Here is a 27193-nt window from a genome sequence, read left to right on the forward strand (position 1 = left end):
TTTCTATTTTACCAAAATATTTTATAGTAAATAGGATGCCGAAATATTTTTTTTTGAAAATGACATGGTGACAAAGTAAAAAAATACGTAAAACAATAAAATAATTAACTGTAACTTTTGAACACCGGAATGTCAAAATAAAAATGGGCTGAACCATAGGAAAAAACTTATTGAACCATATAAAAGCAAAGTAAAAATATATTGTACAATACAGCGAACAATTTGAAGTTTACCCAAAAGAGAATTATAGAATCTTTTTCCATTTGTCCCATCAATTTTTTTTTGTTACAAATGGCCCTAACAAACATATATTTATATAAATGTCCCTCTTGTCATGTGAATGCCAAGTTGGATAGGCAAAAAAATCATGTTAAGCTAAAAATAATAATCCAATCACCGACCGTTTATCTCTAGTGCAAGTAACAGAGGACTTGGTGGTTTGTATCTAAGATCCCAAGTTCGAATTTTAGTTGATTTATATTTCCAGCTTAATTTATTTCTAAAAAAAAATAAACATCCAATCACCGTATTTAAACACGGTGACTGAATTATCACATTCAACTTAAAAAATAATAATCTAGCCCGTATTTAAACATAATTATTGGATCACCGTATTCAACTTAAAAAATGCCTGCACCACTCTTCTCTCTGTAGTAGAAATTAAGAGAGGTAATTTTATAAATATAAATTTATTGGGACACTTTGTTAAATAATTAAAATTGCTTGTTTCTTCACAGGTTTAGGTTTAGGGCATGTTTGTTTCACCGAAACTGGACTTTGGGTTGAAGTAGACTTTGAGTTGAAATGGAGTTCGGTGAAAACTATTTCTTCTCCGCTATTTGTTTTGTAGTTATGGAAGCGAAGTTTTATTAGTTCTGCTGTTTGTTTAATAGAAAGTGTATAATATAAAACTATAATTTATATATAAATAATAAATAATTTAATTTAATAATTAAAAATAATATAATTATATTTTTATATAATTAAAATTTAATTTAAAGCAACAAAATTATTTTTTTATACAAAAATTATAGTAAGACAACAATAAAATTATAAAGTAAAAAAAATATAAATATGTAATTAATCAAATTTTATTATATTTTAATTGTACAAACTAAATAAAAAAAATATTAAAAATTAACTAATCAAATTTTATCATATTTTAAATATGCCAAATGAATAAAAAAATAATTAGTACCATAATTAAATATATTTAAATATAACTATCTTTACCTAGTATATAATTTTATTATTTTTTCTTCACCTTTCATCACATACGCCGTTTCAGATTAACTGGAGTTTCGGCCGTAACTTTTTTACGACGAACAAAACAACAAAAATGATTAGTCGTTATCGAAAATCACTTCCCCCCTCCGACTTCCACCCCACTTCAATGCAAACAAACGGGCTCTTAGCATCTCACTGCTTCTGTTATATTTATAGCTGTTATATCTTTTCTCCCATTCATTTTTTTTTTTTTTTTAATTTACCTCTCACATTATAATTTTTTTGAAAAACACACACACACACACACACACACACACACACACATATGAGAAAAATAACCAAAACTTTTCTCCGCCCCGTTCATTACTCCGTCCTCTCCCGCCAAATTCAAATTTAAAATCCCCGCGCCTCCTCAACGGTCACCTAGACTCGGCCCTGCTCCACATGGCTCTCCGAGGGGCAGAGGCCAAATTCCTCGACTACGACATCGCAATCACGGCGTGCGTCGAGCGCCGATCTCTCCGGCATGGCCAGCGGGCCCACGTACACATGATAAGGCGTGGTACCGCCCCTCGGCGTACCTCGCGACGCGGCTCGCGATCTTGTACGCGAAGTGCCGGGACATGGGCGGCGCCCGCAATGTGTTCGACGAAATACCCAAGAGGAGCATCATGGTGTGGACGGCCGTGATCTCGGGGTATTCACAGATGGGTTCGGACAGTGAGGCTCTGGAGCTGTTCGTTCGGATGCTGGCCACCGGTAATGTGTTGATTCTCCCGCAGTTTCCTAACTCTTATGAGAAGAGATTAAAGTTGGGGTCTTTTTTAGAGGCATGTTATTTGATATATATTAGAAGATAAATAAATGTTTATATTAGCACAATTTGGAGAGTTAGTAATCACCAAGTGAGTTCTTTGTTAGTAAATGGCCAAGAAATTCATAGGAGGTTCATTAATTCGAATCTCACTAAGTTTTTACGCTCATTTAATATTCTCTCGTTTTGTTTCAAGTTTACATCTTAAGCCTATCAAAAAGTCTCAAGTCTAGACGCATGACGAAGTGTTGAATATAATATAAAATATCGGAAAACATTCTCTAGTAGCTTCTAGAGAATTCTTTGATTGCCACTTTACATACCGACACGAATTGCCATTTTACATTGTTCTAGAGAATTCTTTGATTGATATGTACTCCAAATGCGGGAGCCTCACTTATGCGAGGAGAGTATTCAATAAGATGCCGGAGAGATCTTCGGTTAGTTGGAATACCATGATTGTAGGATATGGTAAGCACAGTTTAGGTGACGAGGTTATTCAACTTTTCAATTTGGTGCTTAGGGAAGTGAAGCCTGATAGGGTTACATTTATGGCTGTTTTATCAGGATGCAGTCACGGTGGATTAGTCGATGAGGGTTTGAGCATATTTGATTATATGATTAAAGAAAAAGGATTGAAACCAGAAATCGGGCATTATGGGTGCATTGTTGATCTTCTTGGGCGGGCTGGAAGAATAGAAAAAGCCTTAGATTTTATCAAAATATGCCGTTTGAACCGACCGCAGCTATGTGGGGTTCGTTACTGGGCGCATGTAGAGTTCACGTAAACATTCCTGTGGGAGAGTTTGTCGCTAAAAGGCTTCAGGACATCGAGCCAGAAAATGCCAGCAATTATGTGATCCTTTCTAATATCTATGCTTCTGCTTCAAGGTGGCAAGATGTCGTAGATGTCCGGAAGCTTATGATGGAGAAGGCAGTAATAAAAGAACCAGGAAGAAGCTGGATAATCCTAGATAAAGTTATTCACACCTTTTATTCCAGCGATCAATTCCATCCCAAGAAGGGAGAAATCGAAGCTAAGATTAAGGAAATATACGCGAAGATCAAAGAAGCAGGTTTTGTTCCTGACCTGAGCTGTGTATTGCATGATGTGGATGACGAACAGAATAATTTCTTCAATGAATGAAAATTGCTGTTATGTTAGGATGAAAACCAAGTGATTATAAAGCAAGCGGTCTCCACAATTTTTGCTGGAACTAATCGGACAAAGAAGACGGCGAAAGCTGCATCCATATCGATAGATTTGAGCTAACAGTGGCCATCATTATTTCGTTCACACTGTTACTGAAAATGGTACAATTTCATCCATGAAGCAAGTAAGCCTTTCTTTATTTTGTTTAACTTACAGTGCCTAAATATCCAACACAAACACTTTTAACAGTAGAAGAAAACATCATCAGGTCTCTACTATGGCTGTTATCTCCAGTACTTTCTATGCAATCTCTTCAATTTTTATCCTGCTTTATCTGCGAGACATTAATGCCTTTCCTTTTCTTTTTAATGTGTGTCGCTGTGCGAGGGACTGTAGGGTTGTTATACCTACGGTCGGTGTCATCATTGTTGGTGAAGATAATTTTTTTATTGTTTCTCTGCCCTTCAGGTTGTGGGCCAATTTTACATAGAAAGAGATTTCACAATCCAGCCATTTCATTTTCTTCACGAGTTAATAATCCCGAAAATATACTTCTTGGCAAGTTCTGCAGAGTGCAGGTTAGGATCCATTTTCAGAAATCTGCGGAGTACACTGATTCAAGAAATGTTTTCACAGGTAAAGAATGTTCCAAGAAGCAATACTTAGTACCCGCTCAGTCTAGCTTCTGAAACAGCTTCTCTGCTGAATAAAGCAGAAGAATCCGGATGTTTTGACACAAAGAAGGCCGAGAGAGAGCTTCTTGCTGCTGGCCTGCGGCAGCAAAACAAGATGACTTCTGGGTGAGAAAAGCAGAAGTTCCAGTTCCAACTTCTTTTTCTTGCTGGAATAAGAAACTTGAAGACATTTTACTCAAGGAAAGCTTCTTCATATTCCTTTGAACATCTCTACTCTACCCGCACTTCTGCAGAAGCTCTAATCAAGCTAAACGGGCCAACAATGGTAATTTATCAAAAAGAGTTTCATCTTAGCTTTGTAACAACTTTTAAATGAAAAATTCTGCTATACAGTTTGTTTATGTGCTTGTCTCGTCAGGAATTAAGTCCAGATCTGGTTGAAGACACGAAGATCAGCAGCATTCCTACAAACCATTGGCTACTTTCCGCGTGGCGGAAGCCGTAGCAATTGCAGAGAGAGAAGCACTTTTCACAAAAGCGCGGCCGAAAGGGTTCGTGAACTACGATAAAAGCCGAATGGATCGGACTTTTCTCTGCCAAAACCTGGTCAAGAGTAACTGCTATTCTGGTACATCTGAAATTGCTCTGTATGAACTAATAAGAAACATGTATTCTTCTTTACGGTTAAATAAATATGTATATTACTAGAGGTGTTATTTGAAGTTTTTCCTTTTATAAATCACGGGTAATAAAAAATGTATATTACTAGCTTATAGTTTTCACTTTACTATCTTGTTATTGTTATTTGTAAAATATAATATTTTACTACCGTATTTAATGATTAGTCTCTATCTCTATTGTTCAAACTACAGGGTGACAAAATAAAAATGCGGTAAATCGTAAAGAGGCTAATTGAAGTTTATCTTTAATAATATGGTATTATCAATTGCCGAATAATCTACTTGTTTTTTCAATCAATAAATTCTTCTTTGTTTAAATACACGCTCAAATCATGGAGAATGTGAAAATTTAAAATTTAAAATGGCTTTTGTGACGAATACAAATTCGAATAGAACTTTAGCTAAATTACAGAAAACTCCTCTGTCAAAACTCGCTTTTTTACTTCTCCCGTCATTTAAAAACCTACACTTTGTCCCATTGTAAAATAAAAAATGTGCACTTTATCCCCTACCGTTAGGGTTCCGTTATAATATTTTTTTTATACCAAAAATGTCCCTCCGCCCCTCTTTCCTGTTGCTTCGATGGCTTCCGGGATGGCGCCCTCGCCGGCCTCGCCCTCCTCCACGAGCTCAACCTCCTCTTCGACTGCCCCCTCGACGCCATCTTCCTCAACTCCAACCGCCTCCGCCGCCGCCGCCCCATTCCCTCCAACCTCGGCGACTCCCCGGCCTCCATCGTCGTCCTCGCCCACAACAAACTCGGCGGCTGCATCCCGCCCTCCATCGGCCGCATGGCCGACACCCTCAACGAGATCGTCCTCCTCGATGACGGCCTCGCCGCCTGCGTCCCGCCCGAGGTCGGCCTCCTCCGCCGCGGATGAGGAGGATGAAGGAGAAGACGAAAATGGCGAAGAACAAAATGGTCATTTTGTCACACCGTACCCCCTGTGAATATTTTTTATTTTACAAGGGGGCAAAGTGTAGATTTTTAAATGACAGGGGAGGAAAGTTAAAAAGCAGGTTTTGACGGGAGGGTTTTCCGTAATTTAGCCTAGAACTTTTATTGCTAATTTCCCATTTACAAAATTTTACAGCAATATATATATATATCTCTATCTATACTATATATAAAAATGTATAGAAAATCTTACAATGACAGATGGAATAAAAAAAAATATTAAAAAAATATTTCTTTCTAACAATTCCCCCAAAAAATCACTTAATTCCCCAAAAAAATGTAGAAGTTGAGGGGGCCTCAATCAAAAAATAAAAGTTGAGGGGGTCTCCATACATTAATTATTACCATTTTTTTTAAGAAAAGTCTATTTTCATGGATACACTATTTCTACATATTCACTTTCTATATTTTTAGACTACTTAATTAATTAATTTCCTTAACGCAATGTATTAATTAAAGTATACTTAAGTAAACTATAATTAATTACCATATCTAGGGATATATTTCCACTAAATAACCACAAAAAAACAAAAAAAAAATCATTGCGAAATTTTCTTATAAATATTATATGCATGGTTGGAAAATAATTAATTAAATACACCACCCAAAAACAAGCTTAAGGAGAGGATTACGTAAACATGGTGAGATCTCCATTAAACTTTTTTTTTGAAATTATTATTTATGTGTTTTTAGTTTTAGTTACTACTTTATAATATTTCTACGTAAAAAAATATGTATGGACACGAAAAATTTTTGATTTTACATTAACTTAACTCCACAATATGCATACATGTTTGATTAATTTACCCATATTATATTCCTATTAGAATTCAATGGTACTATTTTCATCTCATTAATGTATATAATGAATTGAATATAATGTTAAATATATAGTAAAATCAAATTACGTACCCTTTTGCTTGTCTTTTTTTAAACTTTTATTTTTCGTATCAGTACTAAGTATCATGTTATATATGTGCATGTTAAATATATATATAGTAAAATCAAAGTACATGTATTTTTTGCTTTTCTTAATCTTTTTTTTTCACTTTTTTTTATATTTCTATTTAGTATCATGTTATGTTCATGCATATGTATATATATGTGTAGGGTTTGATGCACTCTCTAGTATTTTTGGTGGTTGCTTCTCTTACTCTAGCAGGGAGATTGGTTACTGCAACTCACAATGTTATGGATTATGGAGCCAAAGGAGATGGCACCTCAGATGACACATGTGTATGATTTATGAATCTCTCTCTCTCTCTCTCTCTCTATATATATGTGTGCGCGCGCGCGCGTCTGTGTTGAATATAAATATTAAAAATACTATTCTATGAAGTTTAAGTTTTTGGAGAAAAACGATTGTTTCACATAATTTAATTTGGCATCAGAGTAAGAGATTCTCATGAGTTTGAGCCTCACCAGGCTCCTTGCGCCGTTTAATTTCCTCCGACATATGATTCAGCCCCACGTCTCGGACCTATCAACATGTCTCGAAGTTCAAACATGAGAGTCACTGTTGAATATAAATATTAAAAATATCGTTCTAATTAATTGTTGTACATTAGGCGTTTTTACACGCTTGGCACGCTGCGTGTGCCGACTCGTCTTCTCCGACCGTGCTCGTCCCCTCGGGTTCGACATTCATGTTGAAGCAATTGAACTTTGAAGGACCTTGCAAATCCAACATCCATTTCCAGGTGTTTGAACTCTCGACCTCTCGTATTAGCTCTTAATTAAGCTTAAGCATCATTACTTTAATTAATAATAAGCGATAAGAACATTTTCTTGTATACCCCTGCAACTTTTAAATTTATTAATTTAAATGCGTGAAAAATCTTTCTTTTAATTTATTTTCAGGGGTCACTAAATAATGACCCTTGAAATATTGATATTTATATGTGCACCCTTGGAAACTTTGGTCCACAGGGCACATGCATGTAAATAGGGGCCTGAATGCAAATAAATATGTCGTTTAGCAGCATGCAAAAAAAAAAATCAATTTTGCAGGGGTATAAATGCAAACGCCATGCACGTAATAATAATATATATATATACTAAAAGATTGTATATACAAATCACTTAAGTGAGAGCAATATATTAAGAATTATATACATATATATATAGAAGCCAATTAATGCATGGTGAACTATATAGTAATTGTTAAACATTTTTATCTAATTATAAATACTAAAAAAATTAGCATTAATTAATCTTAATTAGAGAAGCATTAATAATTATGTTATATTTAATAGCAAGGGATGATCAAATGGCTCATAAGATCAAGAACAACATTTGGTTCTTTTACTCGCATTTTTTTTTCTCTCCCTATCGCGAACATTTTATGAAACTCTTTGACCCCCGAATTCAGAGTATCCTACTTCCATGTGACTCATAAATAAATATATAACTATATATGTATTTAATTAAATGTGAATATATGTATATAGGTATTAGTGATTCCTTATGTTGTTTTATTATATATATTGATGATCGAATATAAATATATGTATATAGGTTGATGGAAATATTGTGGCACCAAATATGGTGTGGTCGAAGAACGCGGACCATTGGATCACTTTTTCGAACGTTGATGGACTAAATATTGATGGATCGGGTCAGATCGACGGTCGAGGTGAACCGTGGTGGTCTTGTAAAGGAAATAAAGTGAGTTCTCAATAAATAGTTAATTTGTATATCTACTTAATTACCTTAATTAACCCTATTATATATATATATATATGTTGCTCATGCGAATAAATATATATATATATATATATATACATGCACATTTGTATATTTTCATGTTCATATATATTCTTTTTTTTCTTTTTCTTTTTCTTTCTTTCAGGAATGCTCGAGTCTAAATGATGTGAGTATAATAAGCTCCTCCAAAACAATATGAGATAACAAAAGAATCAATTACATAGCATGTGTATAAAGTGTTACATATATACATATATAAATTGATCTCATCATATATATAGTTTTAATGTTTGGTGATATTTCATAGTGATCTAACTTTTGATAACATTTTTCGATGCAGTTTTTTTTTATTTTGAAGTGCAGTAACGTTCAACTTAGTAATTTGAAGTTCATAAATAGCCCTCGAATGCATGTAAGCATTTATCAAACTGTTGGAGCTCAAATAAGAGGGCTAACAATTACATCTCCGGAGTTTAGTCCAAACACCGACGGTTTACACGTCGAAAAGAGCCAACATGTGGAGATCTTAGACTCGATAATCGGAACAGGTAATAATCCTATTAAGTCAATTTTTAGATAGAAATTATTTGAGATGATTTTAATGATATAGTCAAATGTGTGATTGTAGGAGATGATTGTGTGTCGATCGGTACCGAAACCTACGACGTCAATGTGACTCGGATAACATGCGGTCCTGGACATGGCATCAGGTCGATTTTTTTAAAATTACATCTTTTCTTGGCTTTTCCATGAAATCTCGAGGGAACTTTTGCAAGAAAACTATTTTTTCTAGAAACCAAACAGACGAAAAATATTTTTCCAGCTAGCCATAAAATTATTTTCTGTTTTTTTTCCCCTTCTATGAAACAATTTAAACACCCCTTTGTAGCTATTTCCTCCTATTAATTGTGTCTTATTTTAAAGTTTGTTTTGGAAAACAAGTTTATACTTATACGCAACCAAAGAAACCACAATTTAAAGCTTCAAAAAGTATGAACATTTTTACTCTCTAAAAAATTTTGATATTATTAGCTATGAAGCTTATTAAACCATTGGATTATTAAACGCTACAAAATAATATATATATATATATAGAGTTGGACTGGGCTACTATTTATAGCAAAATCTCATTGTTGCTACCAGTTTTTTAGCCTTTGGATCAACTCTTTTCATTATTTCTAACCATTGGATTAAATACTATAACCCAATGGGGACCACTCAACCCTAGAGGGACCACTCAACTCTAACCGACTAAGGCCCCGTTTGGATACCTCTAAAAACGTAGCATAGTTAAACTATGCTACGCTGGTAGAAAAATAATCCTATGAAGCGTTTGGAAGAAAAAAAAAAATGACGTAATTTTTGGAGTATAGTTATACTATACTCCAAAAAATGGAGTAAACTAACAATCCACTTTAACCAAAGGAAAAAAATTCCACCATTTTGGGCTCCCAAAGATGTATCAATTTTTAAATTTTAAATTTCAACATAAAATTTTAGATTTCAAATTTTAAAATTTTAAAATTCAAATTTAATTTTGATTTTAAATTTCAAATTTTAAATTTCAAATTTCAAATTTCAAAAACTTCAAATTTTAAATTTTAAATTTCAAATTTCAAAAACTTCAAATTTCAAATTTCAAATTTCAAATTATCCATTTCACTTTTTCAATTTTCAATTTTTAAAATTTCAATTTCAAATTTCAAATTTCAAAAAAGTTTCGAAATTTCAAATTTCCATATTTCAATTTCAAAATTTCAACTTTTCAACTTTCAACTTCAAATTTCAAATTTCAAATTTCAAATTTCAAAAAGTTCAAATTTCAAATTTCAAATTTCAATTTCAAATTTCAAATTTCAATTTCAAAATCAATTTTCAAATTTCAAATTTCAAATTTCAAAATTTCAACTTTCAAATTTCAAATTTCAAATTTCAAAAAGTTCAAATTCAAAATTTCAATTTGAAAAAGTTCAATTCAAATTTCAAATTTAATTTTATTTTAATTTTTAATTTTAATCTTCAAAATTTAAATTTAAACTTAATTTTAAAAATTTTAAATTTATAAATATGTAAATTTAAAATATATTAATTTGAAATTTAAATTTTAATTATAGATTTTTTAAATTTCAAATTTTAAAGTTTAAATGTTATACTTAAGTTTAAATTTAAAGTTTCAAATTTCAAATTTGAAATTTCAAATTCCAATTTCAAATTTCAAATTTTAAACATAAAATCTAATTACTTTTAAATTTAAATTTAATTTATATATTGAATTTTATTTTAATTTTTAAATTTTATTTTAAATTTGAATTTGAATTTTGAATTTGAGTTTTGAATTTTGAATTTTAACAATTTAGAAATTTAATTGTATAAATACTGTGGAATTGTATGATATGTATCCAAACAGCTTAAAATGAAGCTGTGTGGAATTTTTTGTAGTTACAGGTTCCGTATTTCATTTAGACCAAACTATAGAATAAAAATTCCGTGGAGTTTTTTAACTATGCATCCAAACAAAGGCCTAATATCATTCTGACTCTACAATTTTTCATCAAGAGTTAAAAACTTGATAGCAAAAAAAGCGTTTTACTATTAATAGTATTCCAACCTAATTCTATATATATATATATATATATATATATATTAGTTTGCTTGCATTTTGATTTTGATTTTGATTTTGACTAAGTTTCTTAATTACTTATGTTTAGCATTGGAAGCTTGGGTAAGGATGATTCTGAAGCAATAGTAGAGCAAATAAATGTTTCTTATTGCAAATTCGCTGGTACGACGAACGGCGTAAGGATTAAAACATGGCAGGTACATATATGATCAAACTTGTTCTTCGTATCGAAGAAGTTTATATTATTTGTGTTGAATATATTGGACATTAATAAGTTGTTAGAATTAACAAACTTTTCTCTTCGATTTCTCTCATTCAATTTGTATTATTTTCCCTCTTAATTTATTTATCCTTTTACCAGGGTGGTTCAGGTTATGCAAAGGAGATAACATTTAGTCATATTACCCTTTATTCTGTGGAGAAACCAATTGTCATAGATCAGTATTATTGTGTTGGTGATCATAACAATTGCGAAAATAAGGTATGTTTTAATTACTAGTATTTTTTTGAGCCCAAGTTATTATTACTAGCTAGTCGTGGACGTACCATCCATAAACGCGGGATCGTTGAACACGATCACCGCTCAGGTGACGATGAACGATGGATTCAATGGTCTCAAAATTTAATTCTTATTTCCCAGTAAAATTTTTATCTTTGTATTATAATTAATATCATTGCAATCAAACAAATTAATCTCTTGTTAAATCAAGGGCACTCTCTACATTTATGTTTACAAAAAATTTCTTATATGGAGATTAATTAAAAGTCTAAGGCAATAGTGTAATTTAGCTTTCTTTTGTTCATTTGTACATAATTCTCCTTCTGTAAAAAAACATACAAAACTTATCTGAATAATAGATCGTTTTAAATTTGCTACCCAACCATTTAGAACTTTGATTTTACTATCAAATCTTTCAATTTGTTTGATTTGAGTTAGTCAGCGGCATTTTGACTTCAAAATTGAATGCGTCCTTTATCTTTACAAGTTTAGTTAATTAATATACTTTATCCAATTCTCGCAACTATAAATTCACTTAAGTAAGTGATGATTAATTTAACTTTTGAAGTCAAAATACTATTTGCTGACTTAATTGAAATGTTGGGTAAACTATGGACTATTTTGATTTGGCTATCGAACCTTTCAAAATTTAGATTTACCATCCAACCTTTCAATTTGTTTGATTTGAGTCAGTCAGCGGCACTTTGACTTTAAAATTTGAATGCGTCGTTTATCTTTACAGGTTTAGTTAATTTCATGGAATTCTCGCGCGCAACGATAAATTCACTAAAATAAGTAATAATTAACTTAAACTTTGAAGTCGAAGTACCGTTTGTTGACTTAAATCAAACATATTGAAGGGTGTTTAGATCAGTTCTGTACGTACGTACGTTAGTACCTCCTCCTGTTTTTCTGCACGCTAACTTCGTTATCATGTTTTAGACGTCGGCGGTTCAAGTACGTGACGTGCATTATTCTGAAGTGAAGGGAACATCATCGAGTGGCATCGCTATAAGCCTTGCGTGTAGCGAGACGACGCCGTGTGCAGGTATCACCATGGAGAACATCAACATCCAATCTACAAACCAAGGAGGAGATGAGACCACAACTTGTTACAATGCGCAAGTGAATAAGAAAGGCTATGTTGTCCCTTCTATCTCATGTCCAACTTAGCTATTTAATCATGAAATGATTTTGATTTTATGGAATTACTATCAAATTTTTGTAATGGTAGTAATTAAGGAGAAAAGTATATGTTATATAGCTACAATGAGTAGTACACCTAGTGGAAACATTAGTTTTAGTTGTTACTTTTTCTACTTCACTAGCCTTGTGAATGATAATTTTATGACAAGAACATTATCATGTTTGCTTGTTTTGCTTCATTCTTTATATATCTCTAAATTTTTTAAAATGATATAGACTTGAACAATGAGAATAAACATGATGGTGTTGGCTTAAAGGGACCAGCATCTTGCCCCGTGGCGGGAGGTTAAGTTGGGCCGAGTTACATTCGAAACGACGGAAGGTCGGGTTGGGGTCTAGTCATGTTCAAAGTAGTGTAAGTCTGGTTAGGTCGAGTCACAATCAAGATCCGTGGATGCTATGTCTGTATGCTTTAAGTGAATTCATTACGTATTTCTAACAGTGCAAATTTTTGAGATTAATGGTTAGCGCAAACAATATGACAGATTGTAGTGATTATATACCTTTGCAGTGTGGATTTATGTCATGATGCGTTTGTTTCACAGAAAGTGGAGAGGCGTGAAGTCGTTTACGACTGTAAATATCCACTTCTAATGTTTGGTATATCATAACTTCATCTTTGGTTGAAACTCAAACTCTTTCAAATAACGTAATTGACTTCGGCCTGCCTAAGTACCAAAAGAAAGTGAGAAAAAATAATAAAACACTACCCCAATTCTCACACATCCAGCTTTTTTTGATAAAATGGAAATACACTAGGGGCTGTTTAGTTCAGCAAAAAAAATGTAAAAGAAAGGTCCCTACTCTTTTCCGTCTTCCACCTGTAGTTCCAATAAAACTAATTTTTCTGAAAAGTTTTTTTTTTCAAATTTTATAAAAAATTAATATTTTTATTTTTCAAATTTTTTTAGGAAATTGAAAGTAGTAATTTTTCATAAAATCTGAAAGAGAACTTTTCGAATAAACTAGTATTTTTTTTAATCAAATGGACAAAAAATAGAAAAAAAGTTTAATATCCGCAATAATTATTTTTAAAAAAAATATACTTTTTCGAGCAACCAAATAGTCCGTAAAAGTAAATTAAAGTTCACCTTTTTTTTTTTTTTTTTTTNAATAAATACAGCCCCTCCTAAATAATTCAACATTTATTGATTACACCCTCACTTTTTTCCTAATTTAACATACATTAATTACAACATCACTTTCATGGCTTGAAAATGCCAACCACCACCCCTAATAAATATCTTTTTTGCGGACAAGGACAGCTCAGGAGACCATTTCATTGCTTCCCAAAGATTCCAAACATCAATTTTAGTGTTGTCTCCTCCCACAAGCTTAAACAAGCTTAAATTAGTAAAATTTTTGGACCATATTATTAATTATGATTAATTTCATACAGGTCCCTATAAATATAGTGAATGATAAATAGATCCTTAGAAAGTTCAACTTTTATATGCTGTCTCTACAAAAGCCCTAATGTCTTCAAATGTTTCTGTCGTTAGTATCCGTTAGAAAATTTTAATTAACTATAGGTTAAATACTTAACTCTGGTTAATTTTTGACATTTTTACTCCTCTTATATTATACTGTTATGATTTTTGGAGAAACATTTGTGATGGCAAAATTAAAAATATAAACGAATTTCTAACCGTTCTCTAACTGTAACAAATTAGAGAGATATGAAAATTTTAGAACTTTTGTAGGGACAAAATATGAAAGTTAAATTTTATAGGGATATATTTGTCATTCACTATATTTGTAGGGACCTGTATGAAATTAACCCTATTAATTATTCGGTTAAAAAAAACATTTAGTGTTACTATTTAAAAAAAATATTCAGTGAGAACCCCTTAACTTTAACGCATTTTGCAATAGAGTCCCTAGCTTTTTTTCTTTTTTTCAAAAAAATGGGTAAATATGTTTGGAGGGCCCCTCAACTATAGGGGATTTTGAAATAGCTTCCTGATCAATTTTAAAATACCTTATTTATCAATAATATTGTTTTTTGTTAATTTTTCTATTCTTAATTAGTTCTCCATTGCACCTAATAAGAAAAGAAAATGTCAGTGTATACTCCAAAAAAAGGGTGTACCTGTTACACCCCATATTCTAAAATTTAATTTTTTAAAAAATTTTTAGTATCATAATAAAAAAATATTAAATTAAATGAATCAGCCATTGTTCTCTAAAAGTTTTAATTATTAAAAAACGATATTTATATATTTTGTATTTAAGATGCCAGACTCGAATTTACGATATTCCGCTATGATATCGTGTTAAATTAAATAAAATAATTATTATTCTTTAAAATTTTAAATTATTAGACAATAATATTTATATATTTTATACTTAACAAAAAAAAATTGATAAGACATGAATAAAATAATGGTGCTTTGATGATTAGAACATCAAATTTAAATTTTGGAAAAAATTCAAAAAACCCCATGTGGTTTCGCACTTTCTTGTTTTAGTGCCCGGTGGTTTAAAGCGTATCAATTTGCCCCCCTGTGATTTTATTTTTATCTTTTCGGCTGCTTTTTTTTTAATATTTCATTAAATTATATGCAAAAAACTTCAGATACCGATCTAGATTTATCGAATATTTATTTTAGTACCCTTTAATTTTAACTTTGTCACTAATTTAAGAAAAAATAATAATAAAACTGATACTAAAAAGAGAAAAACGAAACCACAGGGAGGCAAATTGATCCACTTTAAACCATAGGGTACAAAAGTGAGAAACTGTGAAACCGCTAAGGATTTTTTGAAGTTTTTCCTTAAATTTTTTTTGGAATATAGAGATTGCAATGCTCTTGTGCATGTTATTTTCATCAATCAAGTAAGAATTAATGATGGCATTGGAGAAATAATGTACTTCCAATCTTTGATATGTGTGTCAAATCTATATTGAATGGTGATTGATTGTTTGATTGAAATGATGATGTGGAGTGGGCCATATTAATTCTAATTATAATATAAGTTAGAGTTAATTACATACAGATTCCTACAAATATAATGAATTGCAAATATATCCTTACAAATTTTATTTTTCATATATTGTATATGCAAAAGTTCTGATACTTTCAAATATGTCCTTATATTAGAATCTGTTAGAAAATTTTAGTTAATCATGATTAGTTAATGAGGTAAATTTATCTTTTCACCCCTTTTCAATTAAGGGTCGGGATTTTTGAAGGGACATATTTGTGACGACAAAAAGATTATTTTACTTATAAAATAAACAGTATTTTAACGGTAACAAACTAGAGGAACATATTTGAAAATATTAGTACTTTTATAACGATAATCAATAAAAGTTGAACTTAGTAGGAATATATTTGCAAATCACAATGTTTGCAGGAATCTATATGAAATTAACCCTAAAAGTATATAAGTTAATACTACAGTTCTATAATAATTACTTTTATAGTAACAGGTTCATGAACCTTAATTTAGTAGAATAATGGGCTAAGAGCGTGTTTGTTTAGATTGAAGTCTGATGCGGAAGTCGTGAGTTCATATAACTCGAGATCGTCAGTGTCCAGAGGTAACGTCGACTTTCGATTCTCGTGCAGCGCAGAGTTCAAGTCACTACAACAGAATTAGATTATAGGGACACATGTTTAGAATAATTTTATATAAGTGTTCAATTTATGTCAAAACTTTAAAAAAAAATCTACTAATGTCTAAATATAAAGTCCAATCCAACAAAAAATAAAAGGCTACTCTACTCAACCCACCCCACCCAGCCCATTCGGTCCGATTACAAACAGAAAAAAAAAAGTAAAGAAAAATCGATTACCACTTCCCCTTCTCCCCTCACTCAATCGACTGAAATCCTAGACGAAGATCCCTTCCTCTCGTCCTCCTCTGCCACCGCAGCCAACAAGGTAGAGTTCCGGCGGTTGCTAAATGCTTAAATAAATATTGATAAATTAGCAGCACTTTTTTAAATTATAGCGACACTTTTTAATTGTCACTATATATCTAGCGACCCCGCATATAGCAACACTTTTTAAAAGTGTCGGTAATTTAGCCAGCAGCACTTTTTTTTGACCTGTACCGGCATTTAAAAGTGTTGCTATAAACCGTTTTTGTTGTAGATATATGGTGCGAACTCGTTACTCTGCGCTCGTCACGTGCGAAGTCGAGTTCTACCATGCGGACGAAACTCGGCCGTCTTCCATAGAGTGAAGCCCCGCATTAACAAACACGCCCTAGGGCTTAGAATTAAGACTTAGGATTTGAAGTTTAGAGGGATATTAATGATAGTTTTATATGTTTAGAGAGATAATAGTAATAGTTTAGGGTTTAGGGTTTAGAAAAGATGCTCACGGTTCAAACTTATTAAATCAGTGGTCATGAACCTAAAAAAATACTCACGCGCGGTTCAACTTATCATAAGTGGTTCGACCAATCAATTTTTTTTTTTTGAGAAATAGGTAGCATGCTATCCGCTTCGTTTATTTCATTTAGAAATAAACTTAGCTGGAAATGTGAATCAACTAGAATTCGAACTTGGATCTCGGGTACCAACCACCAAGCCCTTTGCCACTTGCTCTAGGGGTGGTTCGACCAATCATGAACCTGAGAAAATGCTCATGGTTTAACTTATTCAATTAGTAGTTTGACCGGTCGAACAACTAACGTCAACATAATATTATAAATAATAAATTATTAATTTTTTATATATAAAATAATAAAGATAAAAAAGATAAAGAAATAAAGTTTGCAAAGTTTTCAAAAAAAGAAAAAAAAAATGTAAACTAATTAATAGATTGAACCGTCCGGTCAATGATCTATGGTAAGTGATAGGTCGAACTGGTCCAGTTAAAAGCCGACGGGTTTATCAGTTTACCAATTGAACCATCAGTTACACAGATTTTAAAGCTTTCCGATTTTATAAGTCGAACCAAATACGCCTAGAAACTGGATTACGGTCTGACCGATTCGACCAGACCCGACCCGACCCGACGTTCTACCTGATTTCTGTTTTTAAAGACTAGTTGCTAGGGATGTCAACAGATCGAACTTGGAATTTTTAAAAATCCGAACTCGAACCCGACTATCAAACCCGACGCTGGAAATCCGAATCCCAAACAATTATATCACTTTACCGTATTTCAAAATATATCGTTTTAAATCTTAATTTTTAAAAATACAAATTCAAATATAACATCGAACATTTATAAATATTATATAATATAAAATCAATTCGGGTTCGGATCAGATTCTGGTTCGGATTCAAGTTTGGGTCGGGTATAGTCAAAATCCATATCCAAATCCAAATTCATTGGATTTTCATATTTTTTAACTAGTATCTGAAATTACATTTAGACTTAGTTTGGTATTGAGATCCATCTGACGCTATTAAATAAAATGGAGTTGGGATAATAATATAGAGAGATATACTTCTGCGTTCTTCTGTGGGACCATAAAAAATATATCGTAACCAACTCATCATGTAATGTAATATTACGTACAGAAACAAACAGGATATTTTTCTATCGTACTTTTTTACCGCACTTTCCTGCAATCGCAAACGAAGCCCTAGGCTTAATTTGGTATTCAGGCCTATCTGACGCTATTAGTAAAATGAAGTTGGTGCAAAAATACATGGGGATATGCTTCTGTGTTCTCCGATGGGACCATAGAAAATATATTATAACCAACTCATCGCGTATTATGTAAAGAAACAAACAGAGTTGGTGCAAAAATACATGGGGATATGCTTCTGCGTTCTTCGATAGGACCATAGAAAATATATCGTAACCAACTCATCGCGTATTACGTAAAAAACAAACAAAGTATTTGCCCACTGTTCTTTCTCCCCGCAATATCACTTTGTTATTGAGGCCTATCTAACACAATCTCCCCGCAATCCCAAACACTCACCGCATGTAACGCAATCTCCCCGCAATCCCAAACGAAGCCTTAGGCTTAGTTTGGTATTGAGGTATATCTAACACTATTAGATAAAATAGAGTTGGAGTAAAAGTAAATAGAGATACGCAATATTACGTACAGAAACAAACATGGTATTGTCCAATCGTACTTTCTCCCCGCACATAACGCAATCTTCTCGCAATCCCAAACAAAGCCTTAGGCTTAGTTTGATATTGAGATTTATCTAACGCTATTAGATAAAATGAGAATGGGGTAAAAGAATATAGAAATATATTTCTACGTTCTTCGGTGGGACAGCAAAAAAATATATCATAACCGACTTATCGTGATATGACGAATGCAATATTATTACGTACGAAAACAAATATGATATTTTTTAATCGTATTTTTTTATCGCACGTAATGTAATCTCTCCGCAGTTTCAAATAAAGCAGTATCGGATAAATTTTGCTCTTTTTAAATTTGAATTCGAATTCGGATAAAAATTTGGGAAAACTTCAAATACCCCCTTGTGGTTTCGCACTTTCTCACTTTAGTACCATATGGTTTAAAGTGTATCAAGTTAGTACCCTGTGGTTTCGCACTTTCTCACTTTAGTACTCCGTGGTTTAAAGTGTATCAAGTTAGTATCCTGTAGTTTCGCACTTTCTCACTTTAGTACTCCGTGGTTTAAAGTGTATCAAGTTAGTATCCTGTAGTTTCGCACTTTCTCACTTTAGTACTCCGTGGTTTAAAGTGTATCAAGTAGGTACCCTGTGGTTTCGCACTTTCTCACTTTAGTACCATGTGGTTTAATATTTCATTAAGAGAAAAATAAAACCTCATGGTACTAACTTGATACAAAAATAAAACCACAAAATACTAACTTGATACACTTTAAACCACATGGTACTAAAGTGAAAAAGTGCGAAACCACAGAGTACTAACTTAATACACTTTAAACCACAGGATACTAAAGTAAAAAACTACAGGGTACTAACTTGATACAAAATTAAAACCACAGAATACTAACTTAATACACTTTAAACCACAGGGTACTAAAGTAAAAAAGTGTGAAACCACATAGTACTAACTTAATATACTTTAAACTATAGGATACTAAAATAAAAAAGTGCGAAATCATATAGAGTTTCGAAGTTTTCCCTACAAATTTTGGGTATCCGTATCTTTTAACATCCCTAGTTGTGGCTGCAAAAAGAGCGAATTCTGCGGCCAGTCTGGCACTTCTCAGCTGTCAGTTTAGTAAAAGTCCAAAAATGACGTACAGACGGACGCCCACTCCCACACAAGCACATGACTCGGGAAGAATGTCTATCTCCCTCACTACTAGATATTCCTTTTTGGGGTAAATTTCAATTTGCTCCCATATATTTTAGCATATATGTTACATCCATCCAATAACTCAAAATAATTAAATTTGTTTGTTTATCATGTAATTTTATTTTATCTTTATTTTATGGTAAAAGCCTACCACAGTTCACTATGACATTTTATAATTTTATAATTTATACTTTATTATTCTGTAATTTGTAAAAAATATCACTTTGTTATTCTATTTAATTATTGGCCTTTTTTGGTAAAATAAAAATATAAAATTAAAATATAGTTAACTGTAATATTTTGAACTATATAGTGGCAAAAAACACTGATTACAGAATAATAAAGTATNTCGTGGATTCGGCGTGATTGAAGCTTCGTGGATTCGAAGTAGAGGCGTTCGTGGATTCGGACGTGAGGGCGTGGACAACCCGGAGGGTAGCGCGAAGATTCATAGGAGGTTAAGAGAGGTAGAGTCCGTGGAGTCGGTAATCACCTTGTAATCTTTTCTCTTAGTGAATTGTTTTTTCGCGTGTTGGTCCCGTGGGTTTTTCTCCAAGTTGGAGTTTTCCCACGTAAATCTCGGTGTGCTTTTTATTTTCCGCATTTATTTTTTATTGCATCGAGATTTATGGTTTTTGGCCTTTCACCTATTCACCCCCCCTCTAGGTGATAGATACAATCTAGATAGATCCTTGGGCTCCTCAAAACTTTCAATAAAGAGAAAAAAAAATTGAAGTCGAACCCTCAACCCGCCACGCGTCGTCTTCCCAGCGATTTCCCCCCTGCTCAGCTCTGCCCGCTTCCTTCGCTGGCTACGAGCGTCGTCACGTGCCCTCCCGCCCCGCGCCTCTCCGAACCCTCCTCTCTCCCTCTCTCCGAGGCGGGCCCCATCCTCCCTTCCTGGCGGATGGTTGTCGGACCCTATCCTGAGCTTCGCCTGCGGCGGACGTACGCCTGTTCCATCTCTGCGTCAGGTTTGGCCGGTGTGCGGCAGTGGTTGCGGTATCTCTTCTCTCTACTCTGCATGTGCATCCTGATTCTCCTGTCTCTGAACTTCTCCCTCTAATCCGCCCTTCCGTCTCCGGCGCCGCCGGATGTGGGTGGGGGATCTGGTAGTTCCTTTCCTGTACCATCGTCCTTCCTCGTCCTTCCTCTCTCAGGCCGGGCCTCTTCCGGGATTTGCCTATAAATAGGCCTGGCACCATGCGGACGAGGGGCGGCTTGTTTGCTTCCCTATATCTGAAAGGTTCGTTGTCCGTTGATTGTCTCTGTGGTTTTGGCCCCTTCCTGCCGTCCTCCTTCCCGGACTGCGGCTCCTGCGGAGCCCTATCCTCCTGCTGTTTGCTTTGGCCTGTGCCTTTGTACTGCTGCCTCAAAAGATTTGGTGAGTGGGCAACAACCCATTTGCTTTGCCCTTCTGCCTCCCAACGACCTCCTTCTGTCTTATTGCCTTCTCCCTGGAAGCACACAACAATTTTCTCAAAAAAAAAAAAAACTGGAATATCCTGTTCGGTGCTTGGGAAAACTTAAGCAAAAAAAAAGTATTGTATGCTTCTGATTAAGGGAGCTTTAAAAAAACATACTTTTGCCTTTTATTGCCTTGGACTGTCGGCTCGGTTTTGGGATTCTCGTGATGCCTCCGGAACTGCAATTTACCCCTGTTGGGAAGGTTTACAAAGAACATTCTTTCGCCTTTTATTGCCTTGGACTGTCGGCTCGGTTTTGTGTTAAGCATAAAACGCTTTTCGCAAAAAAAAATTAAGCTGAGATATCCTGTTCAGTTATTGAAAGAACTTAAGAAAAAAAAAGTCCTAGATAACTAAGATCTCTTGCTTGGAATTCTTGTGCTGCTGAAATATCCTGCTCAGTTATTGAAAGAATTTTTGAAAAAAAAGAACTGGATAACTGAGTCCTTTTGCTTGGAATCCTGGTGATGCCTCCGGAACTGCAATTTACCTCTGTTAAGAAAGTTTAAAGAAAACATTGTTCTCGGCTTTTAATGCCTTGGACTGTCGGGTCGGTTAATGTCTCGACAGAGTTTTAACAGGGAGGGCGTTTAACTTACCCGCCTTCTTATCTGCTTTTGTTAACAAGGCTGATTAATAAAATTGCCCTCTATGTTATTTTCAACTTAACATTCCTTGCAGTTTGTTGGGTTAGTGTTTATTTGCCGGTCATTTATTCTCGCCCCCAAAAAAAAAAACTCTATCTCGCTGAGCATGCATGATAATTTTTCCTCGGCATTAACTCTGTTCTTTGTCTTGTCGGCAGCTGTTGAGATGTCGGTAGTTCAGCTTTCGTACACTATGTTACTTAGTGAGATATCCAGTAAGTTGGGTGTTGAAACGCCCGATTGTATTGTAACTATTGCTGCGGAGGGTTGGTTTCTAGCGTATGTCGATCTTACGNAAAGCAAAACCCTATCATCATATCGCACTCGATAACTCCCAGCTCCCACTAAACCAGAGCTTAAAAGGAAATCGTCGAACCCTAATTTGAGATCCCTATTCAACCAAATTTAAAAAAAAACAAATGATATCGCACTCGATTATTCCCAACTACCACTAAATCGGGGCTTAAAAGGAAATTGACGAACCCTAATTCGACATCCCAACGATCACAAAAAGGCAACAAAGGGGCCAAAAAAAAAAAAGGGATTCCAAGCAAACCCAACCCACCTCGTACAAGCTCTTCCCTTCAACCAAAATAAAAAAAAAAAGCATATCGCACTCGATTATTCCGAACCCTAATTCGAGATCCAACGATCCCAAAATGGCAAAAAGCGGGCAAAATATTGGATTCGAAGCAAACTCACCTCGTACAAGCTCTTCCCCTCGGCGTCGCCGCCGAGGGCGGCTGCGGAGGGGATCTCTCCGGCGCCGCCTTCGTCCTCGGCATCGGCATCGGCGTCGCAAACCCTAGTTTTCTTTTTTCGCCCCATTTTCGCCAATAATAAATAGAATATATTATAATAAATCCATCTATGTATTGTATTGTATATAATGAATTCCCAGTCCACAGTGACGTGGCCGAGAGGGGAGTGGGGTGGGGCCCAGCCCCCAGGGATGGGCCCTTTTTTATTTTATTTTATTTTATTTTTTATTTTTCTTTTTTCTCATCAATATAGTCACAGAGATTGGGGCCTTTTATAAATCCAATCCAATTCTTCTTACTCTTTACGAAAATTTAAAATATATAATTTTTTATACGTAAATTTTAAATAAATATATTAAATATAATATTAGTTTTATAATATTGATCACTTAAATATAAATTATGTAATAAAAAAATAAAAGAGAGATTGCAGTTTAAGTTAATTATTTATTTTTATAAATTTAATTGCGAGAATTNTGGCTCTCTCTCTCTCTCTCTCTCTCTCTCGATTCCCTCTCTCTCTCACCCCCGATTCTTGCCTTCTCTGGATCCGCAAAGCCCGCAAGGTGCAGACGGTCGTCGCCCTATGCCTCCCGCGCCCCTCTCCCTGCCTCCTGCCTCTGTCGCCCGCCCGCGCCGCGCCCGCCCACGCTGCCATGTGCACGCGACACACGGATCCCGCCACTAATCTCTCTCTCCGATCTCTTCCCGATCTGCGAGGGTCTTCTTCTTCTCCTCCCCCTCGCCATCACGCGATCGATCGGAGGAGCTCGCAGGCCCTCGTGCCCTCTCCCTAGCGCTCGCGCTTTGTTCGACGAAATGCCAAGGCGATCGTAGGGCACTTTGCGAAATGGCTCATGCTTCAAGTAAGTTCTATACATTTTTACCAACATTCGAGGAGCTCGCAGGCCCCCGCGCCCTCTCCCTAGCGCTCGCGCCCTGTTCGACGAAATGTCAAGGCGATCGCAGGGCGCTTCGCGAAATGGCTCATGTTTCAGGTAAGTTCTATACATTTTTACCAACATTTACAATGAGCAATGCTATATTTGTAATTTATTTTGGATTATAGATCTTACTAGTTGTTATTTTAATTTAAACTTTTAAAACCTGTAGTGAGGGATTACAATTCTTGAATCTTCCTACAACCTAGACGACAGTAAAATCAGATTATGCTAAAATCAAAAAAAAAGTCAGACAAAATTAGAATGCCAAAAATCTACATTAAAGTTTGACAGCTCATAGCATATCACAAAAGTGATGTTTAGATGAAACCAAAGCGAAAAAAGTATCTCAAAGAAGTTGGCCACCGCACAACACACAACAACATATTTTTGTGACGCTTGACAAAAAAATAGCGAGGATAGGCAAGTAACTCCAATACGAAAATATTGACAAGATCTCAATAAAATAAGGGCGCCATTTAATTGTGAAAGTACATGTCTGGAACTTAATATTTTGCTCAGCATTTTCAGCATAGAGGAGCCAAAGCATGAAAATAATAGCTCAGTTCTTAATTATTTTAATTAATTTATACACGTAGCTAATGAGTATCCAAGATATTTTGTGAATGGCGCTATATATTTAGGTTTTCTAAAACGTTGCCTTTCAGAGTTGTTATTGTAGTGGAACACGGATATAGTGCAAAAAAAAAGGCTTCAATAGATGCATATATGCACTGCAAAGTGCAAAAAGATACTTGACACCAATAAAAACCTATAATATGGCCAACATTTCAAGGGTTCAAAAGTAGCGGTGTAATCAGTTCGGTTTGATTCGATTTTTAGGTAAATTTCAATTAGAACTGATCAAATAATTTGGTTCGAAAAAAAAATTGCAATCGAACTGAATAAGAATTTGAACCTTCTATTCCCCGAGTCTTTGTCTTCCCCGTTTTCCTCCCGTGCGATGATGACCTTCCCAATGTCAGATGGTTGCGATAATTGAGAAAGACCTGCACTTTCTTGATTGGTAATGAGAGCACTTTGGATGGCTTTCTTCTTAAACAACCAGTTGTTCTCATTTGTCCTAAGAATGGTTTCGGCGTGCGCGTGGTTTCTAGCTCGGTTGGCACTACTAATCAGGAAGGCTTTGCTGCCAAGCTAATAATGCTTCATGACTAGAGGTGTCTGAGCAAAATTTATTTATTTATTTCATACCTACTCATGTTTGATGCTCCTCTTCACTCTTCTCTTCTTTGCTGGGAGACAAATGTGTAAGCTGAATGGTTTTTATGGTAGATTAGAGACAAATGTGTAAGCTTAATTATTTGCTGGAAAGTTTGTGAGATATTTTATGATCTGAATTCTTTGAAGTTGATTACTGGTGGCTTAGGATTTGCTGCTGTGCAAGGACTTTAGATGTTGCCTCAACATTTTATATAGATTCATGATGCGTGTTCAAAATTCAGGACTCAACATTCAGAATTCATAATGTGAATTCATATAAAAGGTTTTTTATAAAATGTTGCTTACTTAGAAGTCAGAAATCCTTTTTTCTTTTGTTTACTCTTACTCTTATGGGTATTTCCTTTGTTGGGGTTTATTTTCTCAACTGTTTCTCCAGTATTTTCTAAATTTTTTGGGCATCTGATAAATTTCCGGTGCAATTTTGTCGAGGGAAGAGTCTCATTTGTTTGATTGATCCTTTGGTTAGTGTGAATTATGTGGGAGAGGCAATGATGATTTTCTCTGAACAAAATGGAATTACTGTTGGAAAGGAAGTGATCATTCTGTATTACCAAATGAGAGGCAGATGATGAGGGGGGATGCAATATGTGGTCTTATTCTTCTTTCCTTCTCTTTTTGTACTCAAATATGCTATTCCTGTCTTTGTTTGGAATTAAATGTGGTAGCTTTGGGTGGACTTGACTGCTTCGATACATTATTGTTTTACTAATTCTACTTGGTTTCCTTTATTCCTTTCTGTTTCTTGCTATTTTGTATCTCTCCTTTGAGGTGATGATGATTAGTAGAGGAAAACGTGGAAAATGATGGCTTTGAACAAGCGGAAGTTTGGACGGCCTATTCATAGGCAACCGCTATGGCCTATTCATAAGCAACCGCTTCCTACTGTTCTTATCCTTCGTCGTTGCACATGTGTTCATCCTACGGTAATCTATTGGTCCTATTACTATCCTGTGCTTATGAGCATTTTGCCGACTTAACTGAGCCTTACCTTTTTGGGGTTTTCAACAAGACTGCTTAATTTTTTCTTTTTCCTTTTCCGGGCCATTATATTAGAACTAAGAAGAGTAGCAGAATATATTTGTGATTAATGCTAATTTCGCTAATGTATTTTCTAGGCAATGATGATAGATGAAAGAAATCTCACTTCAAATGTCCTCTTGGTTGGAATCTCATTGCGCTTGCTATACTCTATTTCTGCAAGCATGAAAGCATTAGTTTTCGCTCAGCTTACTGTCAAAACAACATTATTTGCTTTTGCTATGTATCTCAGATAGAAAAATATAATTTCTCATAAAGTTTTTATAGTCCTAATTTGTTTTACTGTCTAACATAATTTGCTGTTGTCTTCAATTATATGGTTTGGTTCGGATACTACATATCTTGACTTTCGAGACTTTATCTGGCCCTTTTTTGTGTAATTGTTCCGTTTGTTTTAATATGTTTGCCATAAGCAACATTTTATATGAATTCACATTCCGAATTGTAGATTCTAATTTCTGAATTCTGAATATGAATTCTGAATTCTCGAAATTGTTTTGTGGTAGAGACCCTAATGTGCTGAACTTTGAATTATCTACCTGAATTCTGGATTGGGAATTCAGAATTCAGAATTGCATCGAGTTATTCGATGAATGTAAAAGTTTAAAATTCAGAATTCTGATCTGAATTTGCATCAAGATATTTGATGCATATAAAAGAATAGAATTCAAAATTCGGAAAAAAAAAAATTAGAATTCAGCAAAATTCCATATAAAATCTAATATTTAAAATTAAGAAACTGAAATTTAAAATTTAAAATTGTAAACTTTTAAATTTTAGTTTTAGTAATTAAGATAAAATATAAATTTTTTAAATTTTACGTTCTAAACTTTAAATTTCAAATTTNTATATTTTTATTTTTATACTTTTACTGCAACCATTGCTCTTTCTTCTTCGGTTTCTTTTGTTATATTTTTTTATTTTTTTGACTCTTTCTTTTGTTATTTTTTTTAGTTTTATTTATTATTTATTTCTACGAAATCGATCCGCAGTAACGCGCGGGGTGGTACCCAAGGTCCCAAGTTCCTACAGCAAGTGGCAAAGGGCTTGGTGGTTGGTATCCAAGGTCCCAAGTTCGAATCCTAGTTGATTCACACTTTTAGCTAAGTTTATTTCTAAATTAAATAAACGAAGCGGGTAGCATGCTACCTATCTCTCTCTCAAAAAAAAAAAACAAAAAAAAAAGAGCAACCCGTGGGTACCTTCACTAATAATAATAATATAAAGGAGAGAGAGAGCAGATATTTATAGGGGCGGAGAATTGGGTCAAATTTTCCCGCTTCTCGTTTCCCGCTCTATTAGCTAAATTTTTATCTGGGTAAATTACACTTTTAGTCCTCAAACTATAATACGTGTGACACTTTAGTCCT

General features: G+C 34.2%; 1 long non-coding RNA gene and 1 pseudogene across 1 annotated transcript; both read left to right on the top strand.

Moving 5' to 3' along the window:
- LOC109707374 lies at positions 1499-4589 on the top strand (annotated as a pseudogene).
- LOC109709278 lies at positions 23083-26154 on the top strand. The gene is made up of 2 exons (XR_002215952.1): positions 23083-25708; positions 25901-26154. It is a non-coding gene; the product is annotated as an uncharacterized LOC109709278 (long non-coding RNA).

The sequence above is a fragment of the Ananas comosus genome, linkage group 1, assembly GCF_001540865.1.
Source record: "Ananas comosus cultivar F153 linkage group 1, ASM154086v1, whole genome shotgun sequence".
Lineage (NCBI taxonomy): Eukaryota > Viridiplantae > Streptophyta > Magnoliopsida > Poales > Bromeliaceae > Ananas > Ananas comosus.